Below are 13,891 nucleotides of genomic sequence, written 5' to 3' on the forward strand. Positions count from 1 at the left end.
TGCAAGCACTATTCCTTTTACTTTGAATCTTTAGTGAAACAAAAGTTGATTCATCCACAAAATCTACGGCATAGAACTAGGATGAGACCAAAGGTATCCAAGTGAAACATGATTAATGTTTTCTTGAAGTATTATAATCTGTGATCTTTTTATAAAGAGTAAGTATTTAATCAGAATTTTTTCTTTGCTTTTAGAGCAAGGAAAATGGAACTGTTTCGTATATCATCTATTGCTTACATACAGCAATACAGCAGAGAAGTGGGCCATTTAGTGTACAAGACTGTGCCTTTTGTTCCTTTCCTATTTGAGCTTCTTCCCATCTTTCTACTATCAGAGTATTAGTATAATCCTCTTCTCTTCATGTTTAATCCAGATCCCATTAAACACATCTATACACTTTGCCTCAAAGTAGAGGTTCCACATTCTTGCCACTTTCCAGGTAAGGCAGTTTCTTGTGAACTCCCAATTATTTCTTGATTGCTGCCTTATACTGATGGTCTTTAGATTTGCTCTTCACCACAAATGGAAACACAACTCAACCTCAATCTATTTAGTTCATAATTTTTAAAGACCACCTTGTGGTCACTTCCTCAGGGTCTCACTTCATTCCCCCCCCCCCCCCCCCCCCAATAAATGAGGCGTGAGGCACAGCCTATTTGTCCCTTTGTAATAAATATAAGAGTTATGGTATGATTCCAAATCCTTTTACACTCTTGCAAATGTTTCTGTATATCTTCTATAAAAAATCAACAAGAACTTCACAAAATTCCCCATTGTGGCCTAACCAGCATTTGATAAAGTATAGATTCTCCACATTGCATTAGAATTCTAATCCAGGTGTTGAGAAATAATGTTTAACTGCACCATCCAGATTAGAGGATCGCAGGCTTGATTCTGGGTGACTGGCAGTTGATTTGTGCTGTTATTTGTTGTCAGCTGGAGCGATATTAGATATAGTTATAATCCATTTGTCCCATTCCCGATTGCAATGCAGTGATCCCTGAGAATGTCAACGTACAGAACTCAAATAAGGAAGGATTACAATCGACCCGGATTGGTAAGTGCTATTTGGTAGCCCTGTTGATGACAGGGCTGATTAGCTGGATTGGATTTGTCCTGCTTGCAAACAGGATATACCTGGAAGCTTTTGATGTTGTCTGGTAGATGCCAGTGTTGTAACTGTACTGGAACAGCTTGGCTATAGACATAGCTGGTACTGTAGTACAGACCCTCAGTACTACAGCTGGGATTTTGTTCAGACTTTTGCTGTCCAGAGCTGGCAGCTATTTCACAAAGAATGAATCATTAGCTGAAGAGTGGCTTCTGTGATGGCGGCTTCACCAGATGAAGGAAGCCAATTTGGATCATTCATTTGGCAATTCTGGCTGAACATGGTCACGAATGCTTCAGTCCTTTTCTTTAGCATTCAAATGATGTGCCCCTTATCATTGAGAATGGAGATATTCTTTGTCTCCTCCTTTCCCTGTTGGCTGTTTAATTGTTCCACCACTGTTCACAATTAGATGTGATAGGAGTACAGAGCTTTGATCTGATCTGTTGGATGTGTGATTGCCCAGCTGTCAATTGCACCATGTTTTTGCTGTATATTACATGCTTGTGGTCCTGGGTTGTAGCTGTGCGATACTCATTTCCACCACTGCTATCATGGAAAGATGAGGACAAGATCGGGTAGCTTTTTCCCAGTTACTGCTGGTATCACCAAGCCACTCCCAGTGATGGACATTGAAGTCCCCTACCAAGAGGACATTCTGTTCTCTTTCTACTTTCTGTAATTCTAAATTGTGTTAGAATCATAGATAAAATCATCATATAAAAAGAGCACAGAAGGAGGCCATTTGACCAATTATGTCTGTGCCAGCTCTATAATAGAGTAACCCACCAGCTCCATTCACTGGCCTCTTCTTTTGTGGCCTTGGAAAATCTCTATTCATATATTGTAGTTCAATTCCCTCCTACGTAGTCAAGCCTTGAGTCATCAGCTGATTGAGGATGGAAAATGATGGGAGATTTTCTTGCCCATGTGTGACGTCTTGGGATCTGGAATCAATATTGAGGTCTTTCAGAACAATTTCCTCCTGTCTGCATACCAGTGTGCTACACCTCTCCGGTGAGACTGACCTGCTGGTGGGACAAGATGTACCCAAGGATTGTAATGGAGGACACTGGCAACTTGTCTGTAAAGTTATGGTTCTATGACAATGATTGTGTTGGGTTTTGTTAAATGAGATTGTGGGACAGTTCCTCCTATTTGGACTGCTCTGGGAGTGACTTTGCCACAGCCAAATTTGCTGCCGGTAGGTCCGTGTAGTTTTATTCTTCCTCTGCATTGCAGAACAGTTATGATACAGCTGAGTGACATGCGAGGCCATTTTACTGCATTAGAAAGTCTGGTGTCACAGGCAAGATGGCAGATTTTGTCCTCTAAGGGCATTACTGAACCTTTTTTTGACAATCTGGTAGCTTTGTGGTCATAGTAATAAATTACTAATTTGTTTTTTGTGTCTGAATTCTGTAACTTCTGATCCAAAAGTACTATGAAAGTACTTTTACCCAAAGGATTGCAGTTAAAATAGTGGTCCCCATTATTTTCTCTGGGGCATTTGGAGAATGGACCTTGCCAGCAATGCCCATAATCCTTGTCTGAATTTTTAAAAAAAACCTCATTTTACAGCCAATGAATTGTTTTTGAATTACAGTAACAGCAGATAATGTACACATAATGAGTCTCAAACAAAAAAATTACTAAATGCTCAGGTGATGTCATTTTAATGGTGTTGAAGAGGGAATTTTCTGTCTTTAGTTATGCCATACAATCTCTTGTATCCACCTGATCAGGAAGTTGGGGCTGTAGTTTGGTCTATAAAATGCACTGGTGTCCATAATAGGAACTGATCTTGTGACATTCTGATCCAGAGGTAACCATGATCCTGACTTGAAACTGTTGCTGACAGTACTTGATATATGCAATAGATTTCATGCTTTTACTACATTTGTCCAAAATCTGTGTACGTACATTCTCGTTCCTCAGTGGGTTCTAAATCTTTGGCATTCTTTGCTCCAGTGGGTTGTGAATGGTTAATCACACTGAGAATTGAGATCTATGGATATTTGGTCACAAGGAATATTGGGATTGGGCAGGAGACTTGTCTTGAGGCACAACATCTTATTAAATGGTGGAGTGGTCTCAAGGAGCTATACAATCATCTCTTCTGTCTGTGTTCTGTATTATTCCATAGAGTGCATGGTTTAAATGTCATTTATCTGTATTTCCTAGTTACAGCTTCCATTGTTTCATCATTTATCATAGCCTTGATATTCAGGATCAGTAAAGAAAAACGTATAGTGTAAACCATTCTTTTCTATACAATCGAGCTAATTAGCGGTAATAATGAGCATATGTTTTTATTCTTCAAAATTGTTTCTCATTAATTGATGTCAGATATGCTGACTAGTTCAGAATAACCCAGGTTCAATTGCTAAACAGTAGGAATGTTAAACTTCATTAGAAAAAAAACATTTTTTGCAGTAAAACATAATAAAATCTGCAAACCTTTGAGTATCAATGCTGAAGAACATTGCTGGAATGAGCTTAGCTAGCTAAAATCATCTCATCAAAATTGGTGGAGCTGAAGATCGTGAGGAAAGTTGTCAAAAGGTACAGCAGAATATAGATCAGTTAGAAATTTGGGTGGCAAAATGGCAGATGGAGTTTAATCCAAACAAGTGTAATGTGATACATTTTGGGAGGTCAAATGCAAGAGGAAAGTTTACAGTAAATGGCAGAACCCTTGGGAGCATTAATGTACAGAGGGATCTATGGGTACAAGTCCATAGGTCCTTGAAAGTGGCCACGCAAGCGGATCGGGTGAAGAAGGTATAAGGCACTCTTGCCTTCATCAGTCAAGGCATTGAGTACAGAAGTTGGAAAGTCATGTTGAAGCTGTATAAAGTTTCAGTTCGGCCAAATATGGAGTATAATGTGTAGTTTGGAGAGGGTGCAAGAGAGGTTCACCAAGATGTTGCCTGGATTGAAGTGTATTAGCTGGAAGGAGAGGTTGGACAAATTTGCACTGTTTTCTCTGGAGCATTGGAGGGTGAGGAGTGACCTGATGGTATATCAAATTATGGGATGGCAATGATGAAGCGTACAAGAGTGAGATACATCAGCTGGTCGAGTGTTGTCGCAACAACAACCCCGCACTCAACATCAGCAAGACCAAGGAATTGATTGTGTACTTCAGGAAGGGGAAGTCGGGAGAACATGCACCAATCCTCATTGAGGAGTAAGTGGTGGAAAGGGTGAGCACCTTCAAGTTCATGGGTGTCAACATGTTAGAGGATCTATCCTGAGCCCAACATGTTGATGCAATCATGAAGAAGGCACGCCAGCAGCTCTATTTCATTAGGAGTTTGAGGAGATTTGGCATGTCAGCAAAGACTCGTACAAATTTCTATAGATGTACAGTGGAGAACATTCTGACTGGTTGCATAACAGACTGATGTGGAGCCTCCAATGCACAAGGTCACAAGAGGCTGCAGAGGGTTGTAGACTCAGCCAGCTCCATCACGGGCACAACCCTCCCCACCATCAAAGAGGCAGTGCCTGGAAGGTGGCATCTATCGCTAAGGACTCTCACCATCCAGGACATGCCCTCTTCTCATTGCTACCATTAGGGAGGAGGTACAGGAGCCTGAAGACCCACAGTCAACGATTCAAAAACAGGTTCTTCCCCTCCACCATCAAAATTCTGAATGGTCCATGAACATTACCTCATTATCTCATTTATTTTTGTAATTTATGGTAAATTTATGCCTCGGCACTGTGCTACTGCCGCAAAGCAACAAACTTCACGTCACTTAGGTTGGTGACAACAAATCTGATTCAGATGGTAGTGAATTTTGTGAACCTTGTGTGACTATGTAATTGTTTGCTCAAAATACCAGCCCCAAAGGAAATGTATTCTGGGCTAAACAAATAAATAAGGACTGAAGCTGGTCCTAATTTTACAAAATATATTTTAACCTTTTAAAATTCCTGCTCCCTCCCAGATGATTGACATGGAGTCCCCAGTTTCATTTTCCAGCTGTTTTTGTTGAGTTGGTTTTGGAACTGCTCCTTATACAAAAATAAGGACACAGCCGATAAACATCACCAAGGGTTTCCATGTCAATCACCTGTGTAGCAAAGGAAGTTATGACATCAGAATGACAAGCCTCAGTCAGTTGATGTCTCCCAACCTGCCAATAACTAATGAGTAATACACAATTTGCCACAGGGTCAGCCTCCCAAACGTGTAAATAGTTTGTTTGGCAGCATTGCCAATGTGCACCATTGGGAAATGTTGCAGCCACAACCACAAGACCATAGCGAGTAAATGTTGGACTGGATTATTTGGCCTTTGACATTAGACATTTTGACAGTAGTTGAGGTGACAGGAGAAACATATTGTTGGATCATTCATTCTGGATTGGTGTCATTGAACTGGTTCTATTTACATGCCTACAGTTTAGGGCATCTGTTAAGCTGTTGAGAAATTGCACACAGATCAATTTTCCTTGCCAGGAAGTGTAAATTCACCTTTCTTCCCCTAAATTTTATGAAACAAAATACAGTGCTTAAAGTACTGAGAAAAGGGATTAAAAGTTTCTTTATAATAGAAGTTGCAATCTTGCATTATTTTCAACTTGAAAATATTTTATAGTGATTACTTTTATTTTTTTGCAGTGAGGAATACAGTTTTGCCATGTACCTATTTCTAGTAAGAACATTTATAATGTACTTTTGTATGTTTTTATTAAAGCATTTGAAACTTGGGCTTTTATTTTGAATTCTTTTCAAACTTGACTGTATTCCATCCAGAAATCCCTTCTGTCCCTGCCTACCACTTCCTGTCTTATGGCACTTTCCCATGGAACTCCAGGAAGTACAACACCTGTCCTTTCACTTCTTCCCTTTCTATCATAGTCTTTCCAAGTGAAGCAGCAATTCACTTGCACTTCCAATCTATTGTACTACTCTAATGTTCACAATGTGGCCTACATAGGAAAAATCAAAGATAGATTGGGTGATTGCTTTGTAGAGCACCTGAGTTTCCAGTTGCTTGCCACCTTAATTCATCATCCCACTGCCTCTGTGACCTCCTTCACTGTTATAATGAGGCTTAATGCAATGCTTGAAGAACAACACTTCATCTTCCATCTGGGCACATAGCAGCCTGCAGGACTTGATCTTGAATTCTCCAACTTTAGATAACTCACTCTTTCTTTCTGTTTGTATTATAACTAGCCATTTCTGTCTGCTATCATTTTAGCAACACATTACACAGACACAGAAGCTTTGTCTTAACAGCTCCTTAACTGCCACATTAGCTCATCCGGTCTCACCCTATGAGAGAGATTCCCTGTGGTCCACCCATCCTCCTCCCCACCCCCTTCTCTGCTACCTAAACTCTCTTGTTCTTCCTTTTTCCCCATTCTGACAAAGGGTCCCAGACATGAAATGTTAACTTTTTTTTTCCATGGACTCTGCCTGATCTCCTGAATGTTTCCAGCATTTTCTGTTTTCTTTTCAGATTTCAAACAGTTGTAGTTCTTTTGATTTTTCACTAGGAGTAACAGCCCACTCTTCCTACACAAGAGTTTCATAGGATCTATAACATACACCTGAGAGAGCAGGCAGCATCTTGGTTAAATATCTCATCCAAAAGTCACCACCTCCTTCAGTACTACCCAGAGCATGTACCTAAATATTTGTGCTCCAGCCCTTAAAATGGGTTTTGAACTGACAGCCTTTTGACTTGAGAGTGTTGCCATGCTGGAATTTAGGAGCCAATTGTAAGACAAAATTAAGCATGCAGCTTTGTGGAGACAAAGTGAGAGCTTGATCCCCAGGGCAGAAGAAAAAATCTGAAGCACAATTCTGATTGTGAGCTAAAGTGGGATCAGGACCTTGAAGGTAAATAGCCCTCGAGCAGGTGAGTTTAGAAACGCGAATAAAATCCAGGGTAGAGCACCTTAGAAAGCAATGTCATATCTTGAGGAAACTGAATTAATTTACTTAATAATGAAAATTTATCAGTACAATACAGAAAGACCTAATTCTGAGAATGCTCTCCAATCCAGGCAGCATCCTGGTAAATCTCCTCTGCACTCTCTCTAAAGCTTCCACATCCTTCCTATAATGAGGCGACCAGAAAAGCATCAGGATAGATAAGTCACTGGGGCAGGACGGGATATATCCAAGGTTATTACGGGAAGCGAGGGAAGAGATTGCTGCGCCTTTGGCGATGATCTTTGCATCCTCGCTGGCCACAAGAGTAGTGCCAGATGATTGGAGGATGGCAAATGTTGTTCCCTTGTTTAAGAAAGGGAGTAGGGATAACCCTGGGAATTACAGACCAGTGAGTCTTTCTTCAGTGGTGGGCAAATTACTAGAGAAGATTCTTAGAGACAGGATTTATGGGCATTTAGAGAAGCAAAGCCTGATTAGAGACAGTCAGCATGGCTTTGTGAGGGGCAGGCTGTGCCTCACGAGCCTGATTGAATTCTTTGAGGATGTGACAAAGCACATTGATGAAGGTCGAGTAGTGGATGTGGTGTACATAGATTTTAGTAAGGTATCTGATAAGGTTCCTCATGGAAGGCTCATTCAGAAAGTCAGGAGGCATGGGATCCAGGGAAACTTGGCTATGTGGATTCAGAATTGGCTCACCCATAGAAGACAGAGGGTGATGGTAGATAAAGCGTATTCTGCCTGGAGGTCAGTAACCAGTGGTGTTCTGCAGGGATCTGTTCTGGGACCCCTGCTCTTTGTGATTTTTATAAATGACTTGGATGAGGATGTGGAACAGTGGGTTAGTAAGTTTGCTGCTGATACAAAGGTTAGTGGTGTTGTGGATAGTGTAGAAGGTTGCTGTAGATTACAACAGGGTATTGATAGAATGCAGACCTGGGCTGAGAAGTGGCAGATGGAGTTCAACCCAGAAAAGTGTGAAGTGATACACTTTGGAAGATTGAATTTGAAGGCAGAATACAAGGTTAATGGCAGGACTCTTAGCAGTGTGGAGGAACAGAGGGATCTTGGGGTCCATATCCATTAGATCCCTCAAGGTTGCCACGCAGGTTGATAGGGTTGTTAAGAAGGCGTACAGTGTGTTGGTCTTCATTAGTCGAGGTATTGAATTCAAGAGCCGCAAGGTAATGTTGCAGCTCTATAGAACTCTGGTTAGACCACACTTGGAGTATTGTGTTCAGTTCTGGTCGCCTCATTATAGGAAGGATGTGGAAGCTTTAGAGAGCGTGCAGAGGAGATTTACTTGGATGCTGCCTGGATTGGAGAGCATGTCTTATGAGGATGGGTTGAGTGAGCTAGGGCTTTTCTCTTTGGAGAAGAGGAGGATGAGAGGTGACTTGATAGAGGTGTATAAGATGATAAGAGGCATAGATCGAGTGGATAGTCAGAGACTTTTTCCCAGGGTGAAAATAGCTAACGGGGGTGGGGGGGGGGGGGGGGGGAGGTCATCATTTTAAGGTGATTGGAGGAAGGTATAAGGGGGATGTCAGGGGTAAGTTTTTTTTACACAGAGTGGTGGGTGCGTGGAGCATGCTGCCTGCAGAGATTGTGGGGGCAGATACATTAGGGACATTTAAAAGACTCTTAGATAGCCCTCCATTTCTCTATCATTCATGTGGCTATGTGGGAGGGAAGGGTTAGATAGATCTTAGAGCAGGATAAAATGTCAGCACAACATTGTGGGCTGGAGGGCCTGTGTTGTGCTGTAGTGTTCTCTGTTCAAACAACTACGAAACTTCCAGTGGATTTGTTTCCTGGGAAAATCCTCAAATCCCACAAGAATATTAAGGGGAATTTCTAGAACCTAAATATCTAGTCTTCGAAGAGTAGTTAGTGCTTTTGTCACATTATCTGTCTTCCAAGGCTGAAAAATTATGATTTGTTGTAAAACTGGAACTGCAAAAATTGGAATGGATTGGGGGGAAAATGGGGATGGTGGCAGTTTCAGAAGCTGCTACAGAGTTCTGGTAAGTGGATTAGACAGTATAAATGCTAGAAGCTGGCTCACAGATGTTGAGTTCCCAGAATTCACGTTGCTAGAATTATATAGCCTTTAATGCTTGGAATTTTAATGTGTCCTTTTATGTGATTAGTCATTTTTGTTGAAGGTGTCAGGCCCGACTCCTTACTGAGCTGCATTTCTTTAAAATGAATTAATTGACAAAGTATTCAGGATAAAATTAATCTAAAAATTCCCAAATTTATAACGGACATATTTAATTTATTGTTTAACTGAAAAGTGCCTTGATCTCTTGCAACCATCTTATTAAATTTTTAAGTCCTTGGGAATTAGAACACACTTTTATAAAGAAAGGCTACTTCTCTGGTTATTCCATTATGTCATTAGTTTAAAATTGTAGGAAAGAGATTAAGGAGGGAAGTTAGAAGAAATTCCTTATTGGACCATGGCATGCTGTGCAGTAGTTAAGTCAGAGAACTTGGTAAAGATTAAAAAAAACTGAATTATTTTTGGTGGTGGGAATTGCAGGGCAGTAAGGAGTCAAATATAACATGTCAGTCTTCAGTTAAAATGATGTGAAGATTAGAGATATTAGAATAAGGCACAGAAATGCAATTGTTCACAGCCTAAAGTCATTTTGTTCAATTTTCTAATCTAATTAGTTTGTCCACATTATCATGTAAGAACACCCACCATCAATGGTGTACTCCGACAACTTAATTGGTAGAATTGCGCAAGTTTACATAACCGTTTTTCAGTAGAAACGTGAACAAAGGATTTAATGATAGACGCAGTTGATGGACCTTATGTGCACATGTACTGTAAAATTTTAACATGTAGATGAATGCATTTGTGACTTGTTGAAGTTCTCAATAGTATTTGTGCATGGAGGAAAATGAGAATTTTTAAAACCCAAAATAAAATTGATAAGCTCATACTCTGTTTTTACTATTGTGTTTTCACACAAGTGGGACACTGGTACTGAAAATAATTCTCGTCTTTTGAATGTATTGGATTCATACATATTGGTTTCTTGACACTGAATGTTGATGGATAGAAGGAGTGACTGAACTGAACATTTCATGGTGGTAAACAGCCAAGGGATTATTTCCAAAATGCCATTGTTGTTATGTTCACATAACAGCAGCCAATTTACACTCTGCTTTTAGAAGGGGCAATCCAGTCTAACCAGCCGTGGTATTTTCTTTTAGTGACATCTCAATTCAGCTGTGGCAAACTCCATATTCTTACATAATGATTTTATTGTGTGAAGCACCTTTTACACGTCATGACATAACAAAATACAGGCAGGTCCTTTTGTCCCTTTATCCTTTCATCTTAATTCATTTTCTTCTTGTTAGAATGTGCAACCAGGTCATTCTGCACATATGCCTGTTGTCCAAACTTGCTGTCTGTGGTGTCTGTCCACATGGAGGAACCTGATTAAGTCATAATGAGCCAGCTGAGCTGACCTTCTGTAAGTGAGAGTCTATCTGTAAAGCAAATCAGGTGGTGAGCAGCAACAAGCCAAGCATTGTAGGGAGAGTGTCTTGATAGTCTTTTGAGAGGTCTCTGCCTTCAATAGCTTTGAATTGTTTTTAAAAACCTGATCATTGGAGAATCGGGATGGTGCATGACTTGTAGAGAACCTGCAGATGGGAATACCACTCTGAGCTGCTGCCCTTGTTCTTCTTGATGGTAAAGGTCACAAGTTTGGGAGATGCTGTCCGAGTAGCCTGGGCAAGTAACAGCAGCACATTTTGTAGATGGTACACACTGCAGCCACAGTTGCTGCTGGTAGAGAGGGAATGACTGTTTAGGATAGTTTGGGTGCCAATCAAACAAGCTGGTTTGTCATGGATGGTGTTGAGCATTTTGCATTGTTGGCACTGCACTTAGCTGGGTGTGGAAAATATTCCATCACCCTTTTGTGCTCTGTAGGCACTTTAAAGACTTTGAGAGCTGGGAAGTAAGTCACTTACCACAGGATACCTCTGACCTGCTCTTGTGTGGCTGGTCCCATTTGAATTTCTGGTCAGAATATTGATGGTGGGGGACTTTGTGATGCTAGTGATATTGATTGTCAAGAGTAGGTGGTTAGACTCTTTCTTGTTGGATATGGTCATTACTTGCCACTTGTCATCCTATCCCCACTTCTGGAAGGCGTCATTGAAGAAACATTTGAACATGGTTGGACCGGCTACTCTGTCCTGAGGAACAACTGCAGAAGTCTCTTGAGGCTGGGATAATTGACCTCCAAAAACCATGAGCATCTTTTTGCAAGGCCTAACTCTAGCTATTGGTCTTTGAAGTGCTTGGTCACTGTTTCAAATTTTCCTTTTTGCACGCTTTGTCATGTCTTGTGACATTTTTTTCCATTTTGAAGGTTTTGTACAAATATTCCTACAACCAATGATGGGGGTTTGGAAGCAGACTGCCCTTGGATACCATCAGGAAACTGAATGACAAAGGGAATGGACCTGGAGAAAACAAAAGTTTGTGCAAGGTGTCAGAAGCTACATTTTGTCTTTTTGTCATTGAACAATTCTGAGATAGTTTATTTAAAAATAGCTGAGAGTTCAGGTTATTCTTAATTCAAAGTTGTTTGGCTAATTTTCATCTTGTGATTTTAGTCCATTGTGCTAAGTTAAGATGGTATCACAGATCCAAGTGTTATGCACAGAATTACATTTCTTTGGTACGTGAAATGATAATGAGCCATATTTTGCATCAAGACAGCAATAAAATTTTAATGCTGTTTGTTTTTAAAAAGGCAGCAATCTCTAGACCTTGAAAAACCACAAAACATCTGTTGCGGAAATCGGGAAATTACTGCCCAAACTTTATGTTGGAGCTTCACCAAGTGATCTTCCATGTAATTTCAGAGGTGTGAAGGTCTGCATGAACTATATAACCTTTAAATATGACTGAAAATCTTTTAGGACTTGTTCATTTAAGTGCAAGTGAATTTTTAACTTGATGCTATGTATCTTAATTAAACTAAGATACATAACATCAAGTTAAAACTATCTCTAAATAACTGAAAATTAACTTGTTGAATCACCTTCTTTGAGAGATTAAAATTTGCATTTTTTTTAAAAAAAAGAATTCTGATCTCTCTCTCATCAGAAAGTAGAGCATCATATCAGGTTAAGGGGTTGAACTGAGATCAGGAGGAAGAGATTCCCTTACTGGGGGTGGGACAGGAGAGGATTGGAATTGGTTTATTATTGTCATTACCAATACTTGTACAGAGGTACAGTGAAAAGCTTGTCTTGCATACTATTCATTCAGATCAATTCATTACACAATGCAATGAGGTTGTACAAGGTAAAACAATACAGACTGCAGAGTAAAGTGTCACAGCTACAGAGAAAATGCAGTGCAAGGTCATAATGGGGTAGATTGTGAGGTCAAGAGTCCATGTATGAATCTTTGGAATTGTCTATCCTATAAAGCTGTGGATGCTATGATATTTAAGATTGAGTTGGATTTTAAGAATCAAGTGACAAAGGAAGTTGGTAGAAAAGTTTGTGTAGATCTGTCATCTTGTTGAATGGTGGAACAGGCTTGAGGGGCTCTGTATTTAATCTCACTATTTTCCTTTTTATTTTAAATTAAATTTATACTTCTTGGTTAAGGGTTAAGTGACAATTCTTTGATTTGATTCTGATTCCTGTTGTTGTTCTTACAGATTTAGATCCCCTGTAGTGGTCATCCCATTGACTCTAAGTTATCAATCAAAACTCTATTGTAAGTGTTGGGGCAGCTACAAGCATAATGAATGGCACTGCCTTTTATTCTCCCCTGACTGCAAAATCAGGGCCGTTGTTACGTGATGAGGGTACCTTTTGGAATACATATCTCATTTTGCTATTATGTCAGCAAGAACAGAGTTTTTCTTAAAAGGTTTACTTAAGTAGAAAATAATAATGGAAGAAGGCTGATACCTGCATACAGGGTTCAATTAACTGAGTATTTAAACAGAATTAACTGAGTTTGTTAATCCATGACAGGTGGGGAGCAAACAATTAAAGGAGTCAGTGGATTTTGTATGACTTACAAAGACAAAATAACCAGAAAATGCTTAAACATTTAAAAAAATATATATACTGTGTAATCAAATGTTCTGAATACCATTGACTTTGGGGGGGTGGGGGGGAGAAAAAGTCCACCAAGGTTTAATAAGCAGTGGGTTTCCTCTATTCTGAAACAACTTTGAATGTACTGCAATTTGTCACCTCCAGCTGGAGTGTCAGCAGCAACCAGGCAAATTTGCTAATCAGACTGAGGAATTTTCAGTCAGAAAATTAGGAAGTTAAAAGCAGAACTTACAATTCACATAATTATGAAGAGTTCATGTAAAAATATCAAACTTTTTGAAAAAATGCTTAAGCTTTAAGTATGAAATATTATATATGTTAAGAGAAGTGTCTTTAAATATTTAGGGAATGTTCCTCCACATTTGCAAAATTAGCTTTTTAGGGTCAGAGAAGTTGTTCAGAAGTAATTATGACTTGCTATGCTATTAAGAATTTGGTCAAACTTGAAAAAGCAAAGCTTAACATTTTTAATGGTTCTAAAAGTGAGAATTGTGTAAAGAGTTAAATTTAAATGTCAATTCATGGTTCTACAGAGATTGTATCTGCAAAAACTGCAATAGAGTACCTCATGAAGAAGCAGGAAATCGCTGCCAGCAGGTTTTGAATAATTTGCATTTAATAATGCCTTTGTAAATGCCAAGAAAAACTGAAGTCAGGAATACAGAGACTTTTGCATCATTGCTGCTGAAAGTTCTGGGCTATATTGTTGGTTAATCTTCTGAAATTCCTGTTGAT

At 39.6% G+C, this 13,891-nt stretch overlaps 1 protein-coding gene across 8 annotated transcripts in view; it reads left to right on the forward strand.

Moving 5' to 3' along the window:
- Positions 1 to 13,891, forward strand: part of sgk3 (serum/glucocorticoid regulated kinase family member 3) — a 93,799-nt gene that overhangs the window by 25,694 nt on the left and 54,214 nt on the right. The window contains exon 1 of one of the 8 annotated variants that reach the window (XM_052022784.1): positions 11,440 to 11,559. The exons of the other annotated variants lie outside the window; for them this stretch is intronic. The gene's annotated coding sequence lies outside the window, so the exon portion shown is untranslated. Of the gene's footprint in view, positions 1 to 11,439; positions 11,560 to 13,891 lie in introns of those variants that run through there. 8 annotated transcript variants of the gene reach the window in all.

The sequence above is a fragment of the Pristis pectinata genome, chromosome 9 (genome assembly GCF_009764475.1).
Source record: "Pristis pectinata isolate sPriPec2 chromosome 9, sPriPec2.1.pri, whole genome shotgun sequence".
Taxonomy (NCBI): domain Eukaryota; kingdom Metazoa; phylum Chordata; class Chondrichthyes; order Rhinopristiformes; family Pristidae; genus Pristis; species Pristis pectinata.